Consider the following 20,299-nt stretch of genomic DNA (forward strand, 5'->3'; position numbering starts at 1 on the left):
ACACAAGCAAGGACGTGATGTAGCGTAGGTGATAGGGGCATGATAGGGGCGTGCTGGAAGGCGCTCGGACGGCCAGGTAGGGACATGTTTTAGGAGACCATGGCGGTGGCCATGATGTAGTCGTGGTCTGTGACGAGGGAGGCACATCTTGTGGTGTAGCCATGGTAGCATCGGCGAACGAGGATGGCAGAACAGAAGTACTGGTTGCCAGGCACGTGCATCATGGTCGATTGATCCTGGCGGAGCGAATTGAAGCGGCGAGCGGCCAACAGGATCGGATCAGACAAGGTAAACCATGATATGAACAAAAGAATCAAAGATTAGAGGACTCCCTAGGTCCAATGAGTGTATGCTGCATGCTAAGGAGGCGGGTGCATCCTGCAATGTTCCTCGCATGCTGGTTTCGTCCTTCAACCGAAACAACGCTCCGCCGTGGTGGACTGAAGGATTGGCTCGAACCTAATGGAGACGACCAGAGTAGCGAGGGGGTTGGGAGCTCACTTGTGCGCGTCATAGATGATGCCAGGCATAGCCACCTGCGGGATCTCATGGCCGCTGCGGGGATGGCTAGTTCATGGCAGAGAGATCTGAGCGACCAGGGAAGTATTGAGCTCGGGGATGCAGATGAATCGGGAGCAGCTGAGATGGGGACGGGGACATGTGAGATTAATGCGGGAGGAATTATTGGTGGGACGTGCAATACCTTCTATTAGACTTCTGATAGGAAGGGTTTTCCATTATAATTAGTTTGGTAATACTACTTATGTGGTGGGCCATAATTATTATCTCGACACCTGCTTTCTGTGACTCGGATTGTCGGCTGACTTTAGTTTGGTTTTTTAATTCCTGTAACAATTATAACAATAATGAATATGGAGGAACATATTCATAACAATAAAAAATGCACAACATGACATACCTTCAGTTCCCTCCTTAAGTCCTTAATTTCGTCCTCGAGCAGCGAGAGCCTATCTTAATGTTGATTAACTCTTTGCTCAGGGTGAGGAATTTCGCGTCAAATCTATGCTGAAATTCCATTAATTGTCTGCCTATCTTCTTTTCTTGCTCAGCACAACGTGCATTCAGGGCTGCAACTACCATTTCCACCCGTGCAAACGAAATAACACCCCATTCAGAAGAAAGCAAAATGAATGAGTTTCGGTGCGACCTTTTACTGATCTTAGAAAAAGAAAATTGTCTTTGTTGGGCTTACTTGGTGGCTACTCATAATTTGAGCTAGTGATTGTGCTCGAGATGAATCACCTTCATCCACACGTACAAATTTTTTGCTTCCTGGATCCTTTCTATTGTTGGCCTTTGGTTGTCGAGCACAAATTTCCATCACGACCTTTGAATCAGGTACAATGAATCAGTAGTAGCAAATAAATAACCGGATATATACATGGGTCAAATCTAGAAACACACCAGTCCTTTATGAAGACCTCCTGAGGTGTAAGCTTCTGCTCTTATTACGCACGTGCATTCGTCCCATCGTGCGACCAATGGTGGGGGTATAGGGGTATACATCAATTTGCCGGAACGCATGTGCTCCTAGTACCAAATCTTCTCAATAAATTACTTCGTCAATATAGAGAGATATAGAAAAGAAAAACAATTGTATAATGTTAACTAGTGATGTTGCACTAACCTGAAGCAGAGGTAGATTTCTCCGTAGAGATACTTGATCAAGAGAGTTAAATTTGTGTATGGACTTGAACAAGTGTTTCATTGTGAAACATCCCCAGTTCAATCTCTGAAGGCTTTTAGTATCCGCAACAAGTTTAAGGTATTTCGCGTCGACATAACATTGTCCTGTTGGTGCTAAAAATGTGCCAATAGCGAATAGAACGAACCACGCCAGGAAATCATTGTCCGGAGTTTTGGAACTTAAGATCTTTGTCTCAAGGTCAGCCAGATCAATGCTCCCATTGTTTTGAAATGTGTTAAACAAATTTGGATCCAGTGTGCTTTCCAGCTTTTCATCAATATCCTCCCCTTCTATCGCAAGGCCAAATATATAGTGCACGTCTTCTGCGGTGATAGGAATGGGTGTTTTACCTATGGTAATGGACGATGTCTCACTATTGAAGCTCTTTGCTAGTCTTATCAACATAATGCGCTGGAGTTTAAATTCACGAATCATGTTTAGACACCCAAGACCGGTATCGCTTATGATTTTCTCTATGTGTTTTGATGACAACAATTTCATGACTTTGGCGAGCCTTGACGGTGAGCACACTAACTTCATATGGCCGTGCTTCCTCAAGATTTCCTGCAAAAGTGGCAATAGATTTTATCGAGTATGAAAGAAGGGTCTGCAAGTACAGTTTTCAAACGAAATGTCATTTACGTACCTCATCGGTCATTTGGGAGATGTGTTTTTGTCCATTAGCAGCACTTTTAACAGTAGTTTCAATTTTACTGGCACCTATGGAACAGAAGCAAAACCGGTTCAATTTATTTGACCTTCATGTTGAGAAATGTGTAACAAAAATAAAATCTTATACGCAGGCACGGATGAGTTTATTAAATAATATGAACTGCATGTAACGTTAAGCACACTACAGATTTTGGTCATGCATAACATTGGGACAGTTCAACTAGGGTTTTGGGATTGCATAAACATACGACGTGTTATTTCATGAAAGAGATACCCTTATTGTGGTATTACCTCTTCCGACGTTCGTGTAGTGTGCCAAGATTGATTACAAGATAGTTATTAAGGAGATCTATGATCAGGTAATCTTGACGACTGGAATAACTTGTGGGAAACCTATTAGGGCTTTACTAGTAGACGTGCGTGTCTGAGAAAGATTAAAAAGAGCTATGATCACGTAACCTTCTGTCGTCGACGGTGGAGGCCCAATGCTCCACGCGGATAGTGCGTCCGACACTAGATGTGGATGTGTGCCGCTCGACGGCAGCAACAGGAGCAACGGCGCGTTGACGCGCGTAGGAGGCGGCGACAACACCACTGTCGTCTGACCCCTCAGGCGACGTTCCCGGTGGGCGGTGGGCGGCGGGCGGCGGGCGGCGGCTACAATCTGATCTTGCAGCGGTCGTGGGAGGTGGTACGGGACCTGGATGCCGCGGGTGATTACGAGGGAGGAGCTGTAATCGTGGGATTTCGGAAGATCTGGGCGGCGTGAGTTATGGGAGGTTGAAACATTAGCATGTAATTGGCCAAAACAAATGTAATGTTCCAAAAAAAACAAATGTGCTGTCGAGAAAGGAATGCATTTTTTAAGTGGTAAAATATGTTGTTTGTTCTGAAAATGCTCGAAAATTGGTCGTACGTGACAAAACTTGCAACTTTGCTGAAAATGGTTGAAATTTGAACGTACCCCAATAATTACCATGGCTTGCGACCCTGCAAAGTTGGGTTGATTTCAGGTAGGTCAACAAACCAGCATGTGATTTCGGAGGGTGCCAGTCAAGGCCGCAAGGGGCACCCCCATGTTTAGTAGATCATCTACAATACAAAATGATGTCTAGTATTTCCCATGGAATCCCATGACCAAAACAAGCTGCCATGCGAAATGCTTCTCAGTTTAGACTAAGATTTACACATGAATAAACTTGCAAGCTTAGATGAATTTTTTTCAAACTTGGCATATGTATCCCTAACATGGCCATAGATTGTAACCCTACAAACTTGGCGGTCATTTAATATAGGTCAATAAACCAACATGTGCTTTCGAAGAGTACAAGGATAGCCCGGAAGGGCCCGTCTCGGGCCACCTCCTTCAATACACCATGTACATAGGATTCCAAGTTATTTTGATGCCATCCCATGAACCAAATCAAGCATGCATGCACATTGCGTTCAAGGTTACTAATGATTTTCATGATTTTTTCATTTCCTCCCAGACGGTCTACCCCCCTAGACAACCATCGAAAGTGGTAGCACATGATGCCTTCAACCTTGTTTGCCTAAGGGTAGACCTAATTGACACCATACCAAGTGCGAACATTGGTTCAAACTGGATTCCATCCATGGAGTCGATGCGGTACACGCATTGCCTCCGTCGAGAACCTTCGTGCTACACTGTCGAATGTACAAACCAAGTAGATCATGCTTCATGTGGAATGAACCCAAGTTATGACATGCAATGGAAAATGTTACATTACAGGCTTCCATGACAACATTAAAATGAGTTTCAGCAAAATTTGCAAGTTTTGGCAATTGCGGCCACTTTTCAGGCATTTATGACCGAAAAATGGAAGAAAATGGAAAATCTAGTAGAAACTTACAACCATTGTGCGTGCATGCTTCATTTGGTCATGGGAGGCCATGAAATATATTTGACAAAATATGAAGATGGTGTGAACATGGAGGTTCCCCGACACAAGCCCTTCCGGCCGAGCCTGGCACCCTTTGAGAGCAGATGCTGTAGTACTATCCTGACATGTATGAAATCGACCCAACTTTTTGGGGTGAGTATTGAAGGCCATGTTAGGCCTCCATGCCATGTTTGAACCATTTTTTTGTAAAGTTTGCAATATGATTCACGTGTGGCCAGTTTTCGAGTATTTTCGGCCGAAAAAATTACCGTACATGCAAAATTTTGTGTAAACTCAATAGCATTTTTGCATGCTTGCTTGATTTTGTCATGAGATGCACTTTAAAAGGTTGGGGGAATTTCACAAATTTCATGTTGTACTTGCTTCACAAAGTGGACAGTGCAGTTCGAAGGTTCTAGACGGGAGCAGTTGATGTGCCCGAGCTTTCATACGACATGGAATCCGGTGTAGGCCAATGATCCAACTAGGCTTGGTGTGTCAACTAGTTCCACCATAAGACAAACAAAGTGTAATGCGTCATGTGCCCCCTGCTTTCGATGTGTGGCTAGGGGGGTAGACCATGCAGGCGATGTTTCTTTTTCGCTTCGAAATTGCAGAAGGATTATAAATGTTGGCCAAATTAAAAACCATTGTGAATGCATTATTGATTTTCTCATGGGAGATCATGAAATAAAGTTGGCATCATTTGTGGATATTGTAAAGACGGAGGTGCTCCAATACGCTCCCTTCCTTTGGGCTAACATGGCATCCTCTGAGAAGACACATGCTGGTTTGTTGACCTTTCTTAAATCAACACAAAAATTTTGGGGTAACAACTCATGGTCATGTTAGTCCTCCATGCCAAGTTTGAAGTATTCTTAGTAAAGTTTGCAACTAATGTCACGTGGGGCCAGTTTTCGGGCATTTTCGATAAAAAAATCCCAATACCTGGAGAAGTTGTCGAAACTGAGAACCATATTTGCATGTTTGCATGATTTGCTCATGGGAGGGCATGAAAAAAAGTTGGAATCATTTGTATGTGGTGTTAACATGGAGGTGCTCCCGGACTCGCCCTTCCGGGCTAGCCTGGCACCCTCCAAAAATGCCCGATGGTTTGTTCAATATCTTAAGTCAACCAAACTTTTTTGCGGTGACAATTCATGGCCATTGTACGCCTCCATTCCTAGTTTGAACCATTTTCGGCAGTGATTGCAAGTGTTGTCACGTGCGGCCACATTCTGTCATTTTCGTCCGAAAATGAAAAACTTTGCTAAACTAAAAACCATTTTGCATGCTTGCTTGCATTGGTCATGGCATGTATAGTTGTGAAACTTATTTGGAAAATGGACAAGGCCAATTTTGGAATTATATATCGTTCATACTTGTTTCGAACCAAAAACCTAGTTCACCCTTATGAAATGTATTTTTTAGCACAACATAATGTTCTTTTTTAATCTTGATGATATATGTTAAAAGATCCCATAACTCACGCACGCCACCCCTCCCGAATTCTCATGATTGCACCGCCTTCCTCCTAACCACCCGTGGCATCGGGGCCTCCTACCACCGCCACGACCGCTCCAATATAAGATCGGAGACGCCGGGCGTACGCGCTTTTCAAAATCTCCGGCCGCCGCCGCCGCCATCGCCAGCTTAGGGGTCGGAAGTGACTGCTCTTTTCGCCCCCTCCTCCTCACGTCCCTCTATCGAGCGAAAATGGTTAAGGAGATCAGCGCGGTACATATTTGCACTATAGAATCTGTCAGATCTGAATTCAACTGCTAGCACTAATCTTTAAGACTGTACGTACTAGTAATGAAATTAATCTCGATTCGCAGTGTGGCGTTTGTTTGGACACCAAGGGTTTGTGCCCCGGTGAGCATCGTATGAGGGAGTTTTGTACCGCCACCCTGCGTGCGGGATTTGCAAACAAGACAGTAAGATCCAGTCTGACATGACCCATAGCAAATATCATGAGAAATTTAGTACTCCATCCGATCCAAAATTAATGTGTTAGCTTCATGTAGATACGCATGTATCTAGTCATGTTTTCTGCATAGATACATCCGTGTGTACAAAAATTTGTCCACAAATTTTTGGACGGAGGCAGTAATATTGAACGAATATTGTACTCGGACCCTTTGTACTCAGTCAGTTGTTTGTAATGTTTACTGCAAAAAGAGTTATATTTCATGTTGATTTCTTAGATGATAAAATGGTTTTGTGTACGTGCATGTAAAATTAAATATTCTATGGGGTTATATGATAATACTGTTAAGAAGTAGTGAACTATACTATGCTAGTCATCTATGATTGGACAAATTCTTTAGATTAACAGGCAGTTCATATATATTAACAATCGTACATATGCTACTCAGGTAAACCCCTGCTACGACAGATACAGTTTCACGCAGAAATTTGGAGTGCCCTTGGGAAAATATGGGAACTTTGAAGCAAATTTCAGTACCAATGAAGGGTTTGAATTCCCATGTGAGATTACCAATAACAATGAGTTGACATACATTTCAGGGGAGTCTTGGAAGGAATTTGTTAGAGTTTACACGCTACATGTGGGTCAGGAGATTACGTTCAGTACTGACAATTCAGAAGTACCAAGTAGCGTTGTGACAACTGGGAATTTTCCTATCATACATCCGAGTAAGATACTTTTTTGCTCCTGCAAGTTTTATTACTCTAACTTTATCATATACCATATATAATAAATTAGATTGTCTTTGCTATAATATTGTAGCATACTACCAATTGTCCAATGAGAAAAGAGATATTATTGACAATGTCGCTGTAACTGAGGGGGCAAGCTTAAACTAGAGAATGATGGAGTATGTCATACGCCAAGTGATGGACCTTGACAAGTTAGTGGAGCGTCATGATGCTGGAAACTATGATCAAGGAAGAGCATATGCATTCCTCCATACGTTGACATGGTCAGATTGCAACAAGAACTTCTCGGTAACCATCTTTCAGTTCTTCATTTACTTTGTGTCATTTCAGTATGTTTTTAACTTTGTTCCAAATTAATTGTTCTTCCTTTACTACATAACAATAAGTTGCCACGCGTTGATGTAACAAATATTGTTTTCAAACAGAAACTGCCTAATCGTGTTGTCCCCGAAGAAATGGAGGACTATGGTGCCATAACCATTGTTTGTAATCCACACAGTACTGTGTCAAGTACATACACAATTTCTAATATTGACAGTCGTGTCTGCGTCAACAAATGGAACGAGTTCATGAAGAAGGAAAAAATCTTGCTGTTAGGACAGAAGGTGCTGATGTTGCTGTACCTGGGAGATCATGGGATTTATCTATTTGTTTCCCATCTTCCTGATGTGCCTCTAGAATAGTTTTGGTAAAACGTAGTGTGCGAAAATAAATTAAGGGATTTTTAAGTCATTGCTGTAATGGCGTACTTTATTTTTATTTCATGGTACTCTTGTGTTCGTGCACAACATAGTGGGCAAGAATTTAAATGGTCGTTTACCTTTTTCCATTCGATTGCCTTCATTGCAACTCGGTTTATTCATTATTTTTTAGCAATTTTAACATGCTCCGTCTTACCCCTTATTTTCTCATAATAGTCAAGAAGGTAAGAAATAATCAAAACAACTATTTCATGCAATCATCGTGTAAGATTTATTTCTTACTCTTACCTGTCATGTTAAAAGAGGGGTGGGGGTGTAAGAGGTATCATGTTAGAACACCTCTTCTTATTAACCTGTTATTACATGTGACCATGATAATCGCCTTGATACGATCACAGATATATTATTTCTTCACAATCAACATCACACACAACACACACAACACCATTACACTAGCCGTCAACAGCTTCAGCACGAAAGCAATTTGTCTCCCTAGTCCTAACATCGTATAAGCTTGGTGCTTCGTAATGGTTGCCACATTGCACTGACTGTAATTTGTCCCGCCTCCAATGTTGCCACTCTTGGTACATGCATTCTTTTCCCACTATTTTTTGCGCGTTGTAGCTGTTCCCTTCTATCCTGTGTCGCAACCATTGCATCAAGGGCATAAGCACCAACAAGGACACTTGTACCAACAAGATGATCCACGTACTCTAGTTCCCAGCGCCAAAAATCACACGGATCCTATGAATCAAGTGAACTCAAATCACCATCGTGCTCTTCGGTACTGGAGAGATAGAATCTAACCGTTTCGCCACAGTCAGGGCAAGGGATTAGGGGCACATCAACTGATCGGCCCCTTAGCGCGCACCTAATCGAGCTCCACGACGACATGGTTGATTTGGTGTCAGGCGACTGCGGCAATGACAGACGATGGTCGTAATCCTTTTGGTAAGAGAAGAACTAGGGACTCATCTGCTGGGCTAACAAACCCTAACACCAGCACCAGAGCATCGTGCTCCCTCTAAATAGGCTAACTAACAAATCTTCCAACCGACTAACCCACCCTAAAATCACAGACGGACCATCCATGCGCATTACTTGTAAATATATCGTCAGATATCACGGGAGATATGTACCCTTCCATCGTACCGCATATCCCTCCCATCTTTTCTTTCCGCATATCGCTCCTTCCTTAACCGCCCAAAAAGTTTTGGTGTCCAGAGGTAGCCGTCGGCGGGATATTCGCCATCGCTCTGCGGAAGCGCACGCCGACGCCGGAGTAAAAAGAAAAAGGTATCATCCTTCACATCTCCTCCCATCTCTTGAAACATTCATACTTTTTTCTGTTGATTGGACCAAAAAGGAGGTTGTGATGAGATTAGAGATGCCATATTTGTGTGCAAGATCTTTGGTATTTGTTCCTGGCGGATTAGTTTTTCGTCAAAGGTAGTATTTTGGTGCAAGATTGTGTGTGCTTGTCTTTGTTGGAAATATGCCCTAGAGGCAATAATAAATGGTTATTATTATATTTCTTTGTTCATGATAATTGTCTATTGTTCATGCTATAATTGTGTTATCCGGAAATCGTAACACATGTGTGAATACATAGACCACAACGTGTCCCTAGTAAGCCTCTAGTTGACTAGCTCGTTGATCAACAGATAGTCATGGTTTCCTGACTATGGACATTGGATGTCATTGATAACGGGATCACATCATTAGGAGAATGATGTGATGGACAAGACCCAATCCTAAGCATAGCTCAAAGATCGCGTAGTTCGTTTGCTAGAGCTTTTCCAATGTCAAGTATCTTCTCCTTAGACCATGAGATCGTGCAACTCCCGGATACCGTAGGAGTACTTTGGGTGTGCCAAACATCACAACATAACTGGGTGACTATAAAGGTACACTACGGGTATCTCCGAAAGTGTCTGTTGGGTTGGCACGGATCAAGACTGGGATTTGTCACTCCGTATGACGAAGAGGTATCTCTGGGCCCAGTCGGTAATGCATCATCATAATGAGCTCAATGTGACTAAGGAGTTAGTCACGGGATCATGCATTACGGTACGAGTAAAGAGACTTGCCGGTAACGAGATTGAACAAGGTATTGGGATACCGACGATCGAATCTCGGGCAAGTAACATACCGATTGACAAAGGGAATTGTATATGGGATTGATTGAATCCCGGACATCGTGGTTCATCCAATGAGATCATCGTGGAACATGTGGGAGCCAACATGGGTATCTAGATCCCGCTGTTGGTTATTGACCGGAGAGGCGTCTCGGTCATGTCTGCATGTCTCCCGAACCCGTAGGGTCTACACACTTAAGGTTCGGTGACGCTAGGGTTGTAGAGATATGAGTATGCGGAAACCCGAAAGTTGTTCGGAGTCCCGGATGAGATCCCGGACATCACGAGGAGTTCCGGAATGGTCCGGAGGTGAAGAATTATATATAGGAAGTCAAGTTTCAGCCACCGGGAACGTTTCGGGGGTCACCGGTATTGTACCGGGACCACCGGAAGGGTCCCGGGGGTCCACCGGGTGGGGCAACCTATCCCGGAGGGCCCCATGGGCTGAAGTGGGAAGGGAACCAGCCCTTAGTGGGCTGGGGCGCCCCCCATGGGCCTACCCCCTGTGCCTAGGGTTGGAAACCCTAGGGTGGGGGGGGGGGAGGCGCCCCACTTGCCTTGGGGGGCAAGTCTCCCCCTGGCCGGCGCCCCCCCATGCAGATGGGTTCCTGGCCGGCGCCCCCCCTCCCAGGGGGCCTATATATAGGGGGGGGGGAGGGAGGGCAGCAAGACAACAGCCTTTGGCGCCTCCCTCCTCCCCTGCAACACCTCTCCCTCTCGCAGAAGCTTGGCGAAGCCCTGCTGAGATCCCGCTACATCCACCACCACGCCGTCATGCTGCTGGATCTCCATCAACCTCTCCTCCCCCCTTGCTGGATCAAGAAGGAGGAGACGTCGCTGCTCCGTACGTGTGTTGAACGCGGAGGTGCCGTCCGTTCGGCACTCGGTCATCGGTTATTTGGATCACGGCGAGTACGACTCCATCAACCTCGTTCATTGGAACGCTTCCGCTCGCGATCTACAAGGGTATGTAGATGCACTCCTTTCCCCTCGTTGCTAGTATACTCCATAGATGGATCTTGGTGATGCGTAGGAAATTTTAAAATTTTGCTACGATCCCAACAGTAGCATCATGAGCCAGGCCTATGCGTAGTTACTATACACGAGTAGAACACAAAGCAGTTGTGGGCGTAGATGTTGCCAATTCTTCTTGCTGCTACTAGTCTTATCTTGTTTCGGCGGCATTGTGGGATGAAGCGGCCCGGACCGACCTTACACGTACGCTTACGTGAGACAGGTTCCACCGACTGACATGCACTAGTTGCATAAGGTGGCTAGCGGGTGTCTGTCTCTCCCACTTTAGTCGGAACGGATTCGATGAAAAGGGTCCTTATGAAGGGTAAATAGAAATTGGCATATCACGTTGTGGTTTTACGTAGGTAAGAAACGTTCTTGCTAGAAACCTATACAAGCCACGTAAAAACTTGCAACAACAATTAGAGGACGTCTAACTTGTTTCTGCAGCATGTGCTATGTGATATGATATGGCCAGAAGATGTGATGAATGATATATGTGATGTATGAGATTGATCATATTCTTGTAATAGGAATCACGACTTGCATGTCGATGAGTATGACAACCGGCAGGAGCCATAGGAGTTGTCTTTATTATTTTGTATGACCTGCGTGTCATTGAATAACGCCATGTAAATTACTTTACTTTATTGCTAAACGCGTTAGCCATAGAAGTAGAAGTAATCGTTGGCGTGACAACTTCATGAAGACACAATGATGGAGGTCATGGTGTCATGCCGGTGACGAAGATGATCATGGTGCCCCGAAGATGGAGATCAAAGGAGCAAAATGATATTGGCCATATCATGTCACTGTTTGATTGCATGTGATGTTTATCATATTTTGCATCTTATTTGCTTAGAACGACGGTAGTAAGTAAGATGATCCCTTATGATAATTTCAAGAAAGTGTTCACCCTAACTGTGCACCGTTGCGAAGGTTTGTTGTTTCGAAGCACCACGTGATGATCGGGTGTGATAGATTCTAACGTTCGCATACAACGGGTGTTGACGAGCCTAGCATGTACAGACATGGCATCGGAACACACGCAATACACTTAGGTTGACTTGACGAGCCTAGCATGTACAGACATGGCCTCGGAACACGGAGGACCGAAAGGTCGAGCATGAGTCATATAGAAGATACGATCAACATGGAGATGTTCACCGATCTTGACTAGTCCATCTCACGTGATGATCGGACACGACCTAGTTAACTCGGATCATGTTTCACTTAGATGACTAGAGGGATGTCTATCTGAGTGGGAGTTCATTGAGTAATTTGATTAGATGAACTTAATTATCATGAACTTAGTCTAAAATCTTTACAATATCTCTTGTAGATCAAATGGCCCACGTTGTCCTCAACTTCAACTCGTTCCTAGAGAAAACCAAGCTGAAAGATGATGGCAGCAACTATACGGACTGGGTCCGGAACCTGAGGATCATCCTCATAGCTGCCAAGAAAGATTATGTCCTAGAAGCACCGCTAGGTGAAGCACCAATCCCAGAGAACCAAGATGTTATGAACGCTTGGCAATCACGTGTTGATGATTACTCCCTCATTCAGTGCGGCATGCTTTACAGCTTAGAACCGGGGCTCCAAAAGCGTTTTGAGAAGCATGGAGCATATGAGATGTTCGAAGAGCTGAAAATGGTTTTCCAAGCTCATGCCCGGGTCGAGAGATATGAAGTCTCCGACAAGTTCTTCAGCTGTAAAATGGAGGAGAATAGTTCTGTAAGTGAGCACATACTTAGAATGTCTGGGTTGCACAACCACTTGTCTCAGCTGGGAGTTAATCTCCCGGATGACGCGGTCATTGACAGAATCCTTCAGTCACTTCCACCAAGCTACAAGAGCTTTGTGATGAACTTCAATATGCAGGGGATGGAAAAGACCATTCTGAGGTATATTCGATGCTGAAATCAGCGGAGGTGGAGATCAGAAAAGAACATCAAGTGTTGATGGTGAATAAAACCACTAAGTTCAAGAAGGGCAAGGGTAAGAAGAACTTCAAGAAGGACGGCAAGGGAGTTGCCGCGCCCGGTAAGCCAGTTACTGGGAAGAAGCCAAGGAATGGACCCAAGCCTAAGACTGAGTGCTTTTATTGCAAGGGAAGTGGTCACTGGAAGCGGAACTGCACCAAATACTTAGCGGACAAGAAGGCCGGCAACACCAAAGGTATATGTGATATACATGTAATTGATGTGTACCTTACCAGTACTCGTAGTAGCTCCTGGGTATTTGATACCGGTGCGGTTGCTCATATTTGTAACTCAAAACAGGAACTACGGAATAAATGGAGACTGGCGAAGGACGAGGTGACGATGCGCGTCGGGAATGGTTCCAAGGTCGATGTGATCGCCGTCGGCACGCTACCTCTGCATCTCCCTACGGGATTAGTTTTAAACCTCAATAATTGTTATTTAGTGCCAGCTTTGAGCATGAACATTGTATCTGGATCTCGTTTAATTCGAGATGGCTACTCATTTAAATCCGAGAATAATGGTTGTTCTATTTACTTGAGAGATATGTTTTATGGTCATGCCCCGCTGGTCAATGGTTTATTCTTGATGAATCTCGAACGTGTTGTTACACATGTTCATAGTGTAAATACCAAAAGATGTAAAGTTGATAACGATAGTCCCACATATCTGTGGCACTGCCGCCTTGGTCACATTGGTGTCAAGCGCATGAAGAAGCTCCATGCAGATGGACTTTTGGAGTCTCTTGATTACGAATCATTTGACACGTGCGAACCATGCCTCATGGGTAAGATGACCGAGACTCCGTTCTCCGGAACAATGGAGCGAGCAACCAACTTATTGGAAATCATACATACCGATGTGTGCGGTCCAATGAGTGTTGAGGCTCGCGGAGGATATCGTTATGTTCTCACTCTCACTGATGACTTAAGTAGATATGGGTATGTCTACCTAAGGAAACACAAGTCTGAAACCTTTGAAAAGTTCAAGGAATTTCAGAGTGAGGTTGAGAATCAACGTGACAGGAAAATAAAATTCTTACGATCAGATCGTGGTGGAGAATATTTAAGTCACGAATTTGGTGCGCACTTAAGGAAATGTGGAATCGTTTCACAACTCACGCCGCCTGGAACACCTCAGCGAAACGGTGTGTCCGAACGTCGTAATCGCACTCTATTGGATATGGTGCGATCTATGATGTCTCTTACCGATTTACCGCTCTCATTTTGGGGCTATGCTTTAGAGACTGCCGCATTCACTTTAAATAGGGCTCCGTCGAAATCCGTTGAGACGGCACCGTATGAATTATGGTTTGGGAAGAAACCTAAGCTGTCATTTCTAAAAGTTTGGGGATGCGATGCTTATGTCAAGAAACTTCAACCTGAAAAGCTCGAATCCAAGTCGGAGAAATGCGTCTTCATAGGATACCCTAAGGAAACTATTGGGTATAACTTCTACCTCAGATCCGAAGGCAAGATCTTCGTTGCTAAGAACGGGTCCTTTTTGGAGAAAGAGTTTCTCTCGAAAGAATTGAGTGGGAGGAAAGTGGAACTTGATGAGGTGATAGTCACCCCTTCCGAACCGGAAAGTAGCGCAGCGCGGGAAGATGTTCCTGTGGTTCCTACACCGACTGGGGAGGAAGTTAATGATGATGATCATGAAGCTTCGGATCAAGTTACTACTGAACTTCGTAGGTCCACAAGGACACGTTCCGCACCAGAGTGGTACGGCAACCCTGTCCTGGAAATCATGTTGTTAGACAACGGTGAACCTTCAAACTATGAAGAAGCGATGGCGGGCCCGGATTCCGACAAATGGCTAGAAGCCATGAAATCCGAGATAGGATCCATGTGTGAAAATGAAGTATGGACTTTGACTGACTTGCCCGATGATCGGTGAGCCATAGAAAACAAATGGATCTTTAAGAAGAAGACAGAAGTGGATGGTAATGTGACCATCTATAAGGCTCGACTTGTCGCTAGGGGTTATCGACAAGTTCAAGGGGTTGACTACGATGAGACTTTCTCAACCGTAGTGAAGCTGAAGTCCGTCCGAATCATGTTAGCAATTGCCGCATACTATGATTATGAGATATGGCAAATGGACGTCAAAACGGCATTCCTTAATGGCTTCCTTAAGGAAGAATTGTATATGATGCAGCCGGAAGGTTTTGTCGATCCTAAGAATGCTAACAAAGTATGCAAGCTCCAGCGCTCATTCTATGGGCTGGTGCAAGCATCTCGGAGTTGGAACATTCGCTTTGATGAGATGATCAAAGCGTTTGGGTTTACACAGACTTATGGAGAAGCCTGTGTTTACAAGAAAGTGAGTGGGAGCTTTGTAGCATTTCTCTTATTATATGTGGATGACATACTACTGATGGGAAATGATATAGAATTCTTGGAAAGTATAAAGGCCTATTTGAATAAGTGTTTTTCAATGAAGGACCTTGGAGAAGCTGCTTATATATTAGGCATCAAGATCTATAGAGATAGATCAAGACGCCTCATTGGTCTTTCACACAGTACGTACCTTGACAAGATATTGAAGAAGTTCAATATGGATCAGTCCAAGAAGGGGTTCTTGCCTGTATTGCAAGGTGTGCAATTGAGCACGGCTCAATGCCCGACCACGGCAGAAGATAGAGAAAAGATGAGTGTCATCCCCTATGTCTCGGCCATAGGGTCTATTATGTATGCCATGCTGTGTACCAGACCTGATGTAAACCTTGTCGTAAGTTTGGTAGGAAGGTACCAAAGTAATCCCGGCATGGAACACTGGACAGCGGTCAAGAATATCCTGAAGTACCTAAAGAGGACTAAGGATATGTTTCTCGTTTATGGAGGTGACGAAGAGCTCGTCGTAAAGGGTTACGTCGATGCTAGCTTCGACATAGATCTGGATGAATCGAAGTCACAAACCGGATACATGTATATTTTGAATGGAGGAGCAGTAAGCTGGTGCAGTTGCAAGCAAAGCGTCGTGGCGGGATCTACATGTGAAGCGGAGTACATGGCAGCCTCGGAGGCACCACAGGAAGCAGTCTGGATGAAGGAGTTCATTACCGACCTAGGGGTGATTCCCAATGCGTCGGGCCCGATGACTCTCTTCTGTGACAACACTGGAGCTATTGCCCTTGCGAAGGACCCAGGTTTCACAGGAAGACCAGGCATATCAAGCGTCGCTTCAACTCCATTCGTGAAAGTGTTCAAAATGGAGACATAGATATTTGTAAAGTACATACGGACCTGAATGTAGCAGATCCGTTGACTAAACCTCTCCCTAGAGCAAAACATGATCAACACCAGGATGCAATGGGTGTTCGATTCATCACAATGTAACTAGATTATTGACTCTAGTGCAAGTGGGAGACTGTTGGAAATATGCCCTAGAGGCAATAATAAATGATTATTATTATATTTCTTTGTTCATGATAATTGTCTATTGTTCATGCTATAATTGTGTTATCCGGAAATCGTAATACATGTGTGAATACATAGACCACAACGTGTCCCTAGTAAGCCTCTAGTTGACTAGCTCGTTGATCAACAGATAGTCATGGTTTCCTGACTATGGACATTGGATGTCATTGATAACGGGATCACATCATTAGGAGAATGATGTGATGGACAAGACCCAATCCTAAGCATAGCTCAAAGATCGTGTAGTTCGTTTGCTAGAGCTTTTCCAATGTCAAGTATCTTCTCCTTAGACCATGAGATCGTGCAACTCCCGGATACCGTAGGAGTACTTTGGGTGTGCCAAACGTCACAACGTAACTGGGTGACTATAAAGGTACACTACGGGTATCTCCGAAAGTGTCTGTTGGGTTGGCACGGATCGAGACTGGGATTTGTCACTCCGTATGACGGAGAGGTATCTCTGGGCCCACTCGGTAATGCATTATTATAATGAGCTCAATGTGACTAAGGAGTTAGTCACGGGATCATGCATTACGGTACGAGTAAAGATACTTGCCGGTAACGAGATTGAACAAGGTATTGGGATACCGACGATCAAATCTCGGGCAAGTAACATACCGATTGACAAAGGGAATTGTATATGGGATTGATTGAATCCCCGACATCGTGGTTCATCCGATGAGATCATCGTGGAACATGTGGGTGCCAACATGGGTATCTAGATCCTGCTGTTGGTTATTGACCGCAGAGGCGTCTCGGTCATGTCTGCATGTCTCCCGAACCCGTAGGGTCTACACACTTAAGGTTCGGTGACGCTAGGGTTGTAGAGATATGAGTATGCGGAAACCCGAAAGTTGTTCGGAGTCCCGGATGAGATCCCGGACGTCACGAGGAGTTCCGGAATGGTCCGGAGGTGAAGAATTATATATAGGAAGTCAAGTTTCGGCCACCGAGAACGTTTCGGGGGTCACCGGTATTGTACCGGGACCACCGGAAGGGTCCCGGGGGTCCACCGGGTGGGGCCACCTATCCCGGAGGGCCCCATGGGCTGAAGTGGGAAGGGAACCAGCCCTTAGTGGGCTGGGGCGCCCCCCATGGGCCTCCCCCCTGCGCCTAGGGTTGGAAACCCTAGGGTGGGGGGGGGGGGGCGCCCCACTTGCCTTGGGGGGCAAGTCTCCCCCTGGCCGGCGCCCTCCCCATGCAGATGGGTTCCTCGCCGGCGCCCCCCTCCCAGGGGGCCTATATATAGGGGGGAGGGCAGCAAGACAACAACCTTTGGCGCCTCCCTCCTCCCCTGCAACACCTCTCCCTCTCGCAGAAGCTTGGCGAAGCCCTGCCGAGATCCCGCTACATCCACCACCACGCCGTCGTGCTGCTGGATCTCCATCAACCTCTCCTTCCCCCTTGCTGGATCAAGAAGGAGGAGACGTCGCTGCTCTGTACGTGTGTTGAACGCGGAGGTGCCGTCCGTTCGGCACTCGGTCATCGGTGATTTGGATCACGGCGAAACGACTCCATCAACCTCGTTCATTGGAACGCTTCCGCTCGCGATCTACAAGGGTATGTAGATGCACTCCTTTCCCCTCGTTGCTAGTATACTCCATAGATGGATCTTGGTGATGCATAGGAAATTTTAAAATTCTGCTACGATCCCCAACAGTCTTTACTTGGAGTAAAGGCTGTTATGAGATTAGATGTGATTACAAGTTCACAGTAGTTCATAATACGATCTGGTTACGGAAATATTATGTTGGTGGAGTTAATTTCACTAGTAGAAAACGAAGCTTTATCACCGGTTCGTAAGGGCCTTTAGTGCCGGTTCTGCAACCAGCACTAAAGAGTGGAGACTAAAGCCCCCCCCCCCCCCGTTTAGTACCGGTTCGGCACGAACCGCCACTAAAGGCCCACCACGTGGCGTGAGCTCGCGCTGTGGTATGGGGGACCTTTAGTACCGGTTGGTAATACCAACCGGTACTAAAGGTTTTTTTTAAAAATTCTAAAAATTTTGGAAAAAAATTTGAATTTTTTTCGATTTTCAATTTTCTGAATTATTTGATGATTTAATCTCTAATCACCCCTCTTAACTACTCAAGTGTGGATCACTCATTCCAAATCATCTAACTTCCCGACGACGACGACATGGTTGATATGGTGTCAGGCGACTGCGGCAATGACAAACGATGGTCGTAATCCTTTTGGTAAGAGAAGAACTAGGGACTCATCCGCTGGGCTAACAAACCCTAATACCAGCACTAGAGCATCGTGCTCCCTCTAAATAGGCTAACTAACAAATCTTCCAACCGACTAACCCACCCTAAAATCACAGACGGGCCATCCATGCGCATTACTTGTAAATATATCGTCAGATATCACGGGAGATATGTACCCTTCCATCGTACCGCATATCCCTCCCATCTTTTCTTTCCGCATATCGCTCCTTAACCGCCTAGAAAGTTTTGGTGTCCAGAGGTAGCCGTCGGCGGGATATTCGCCAACGCTCTGCGGAAGCCCACGCCGACGCCGGAGTAAAAAGAAAAAGGTATCATCCTCCACGTCTCCTCCCATCTCTTGAAACATTCATACTTTTTTCTGTTGATTGGACCAAAAAGGAGGTTGTGATGAGATTAGAGATGCCATATTTGTGTGCAAGATCTTTGGTATTTGTTCCTGGCGGATTAGTTTTTCGTCGACGGTACTATTTTGGTGCAAGATTGTGTGTGCTTGTCTTTACTTGGAGTAAAGGCCGTTATGAGATTAGATGTGATTGCAAGTTCACAGTAGTTCATAATACGATCTGGTTATGGAAATATTATGTTGGTGGAGCTAATTTCACTAGTAGAAAACGAAGCTTTATCACCGGTTCGTAAGGGCCTTTAGTGCCGATTCTGCAACCGGCACTAAAGAGTGGAGACTAAAGGCCCCCCCTTTAGTACCGGTTCGGGACGAACCGCCACTAAAGGCCCACGACGTACCGGTTGGTGTTACCAACCGGTACTAAAGGTTTTTTTTGAATTTTTTTCTGAAAATTTTGGAAAAAAATTGAATTTTTTTATTTTCGATTTTCTGAATTATTTGATGATTTAGTCCCTAATCACCCCTCTTAACTACTCAAGTGTGGATCACTCATTCCAAATCGTCTAACTTCCCGGCCGGTCACCCATCCTCTCACTCCCCCAGCCTGAGCACGCTTAACTTCGGTGTTCTATTCCCTCTACTTTCCAAGTCTGCACTTGTTGTTTTCCTGACAAATGTAAGCTGACAATCCTATTAACCCTCAGCAGTTTAGCTTGAGCATTAGGTCATGCGTTTCACCGTTTGAGTTTGAAACTATTATTCTAAAAAAACAGTAATTATTTAGTAACACTAATATTTTTTGAATAAGTTTGACCATAGTTTGACCACAGTTTGACCATAGTTTGACCAGATTTGACCAAAATTCAAAAAATTGGAATAATTATTTAGTAACACTAATATTCTTGAATAATTATGTAGTAACATTAATACTTCTTGAATAAGCAGTTTGACCAGATTTAACCAAAAAAACTGAAATTTGAGCATATCTTTTTTTCCTTTTGGAATTTGAGGATTCTAAAAAATTGCAAACAAGCCGTAGGCAGTCAAAATCGTATGCGGATTTTCGTGCTGAATATTTTGATATATTATACTTTTTTTCTGACATCGTATGCAAAAGTTATAGCCGTTTTACATTTTCCCTAAACTTTTTGCAAAACATGTCCAAATTGAAGTTTTCAAATTTTCCTAACTAGTAGATGTAGTAATATAACTACCTCCCGAAGGATTTTATTTTTTGAAGTTTTTATCATTTTCATTTGATTTTTTCAAAACTGAAATGGCGATACACGGGGGGGGGGGGGGGGGGGGGTAGAGTTTGGAAATTGCCCTATAGTCCCGGTTTGTGTCTCCAACCGAGACTATAGGTTAGACCCCTTTAGTCCCGGTTCGTGGCACAGACCGGTACTAAAGGTTAGCCCTTTAGTACCGGTCTGTGCCAAGAACCGGTACTAAAGCTGATCGTGAGGCCCCGGCCTAACGCTAGCCTGCCACCACCCTTT

The sequence above is a fragment of the Aegilops tauschii genome, chromosome 7 (genome assembly GCF_002575655.3).
Source record: "Aegilops tauschii subsp. strangulata cultivar AL8/78 chromosome 7, Aet v6.0, whole genome shotgun sequence".
NCBI classification, from domain to species: Eukaryota; Viridiplantae; Streptophyta; class Magnoliopsida; order Poales; family Poaceae; genus Aegilops; species Aegilops tauschii.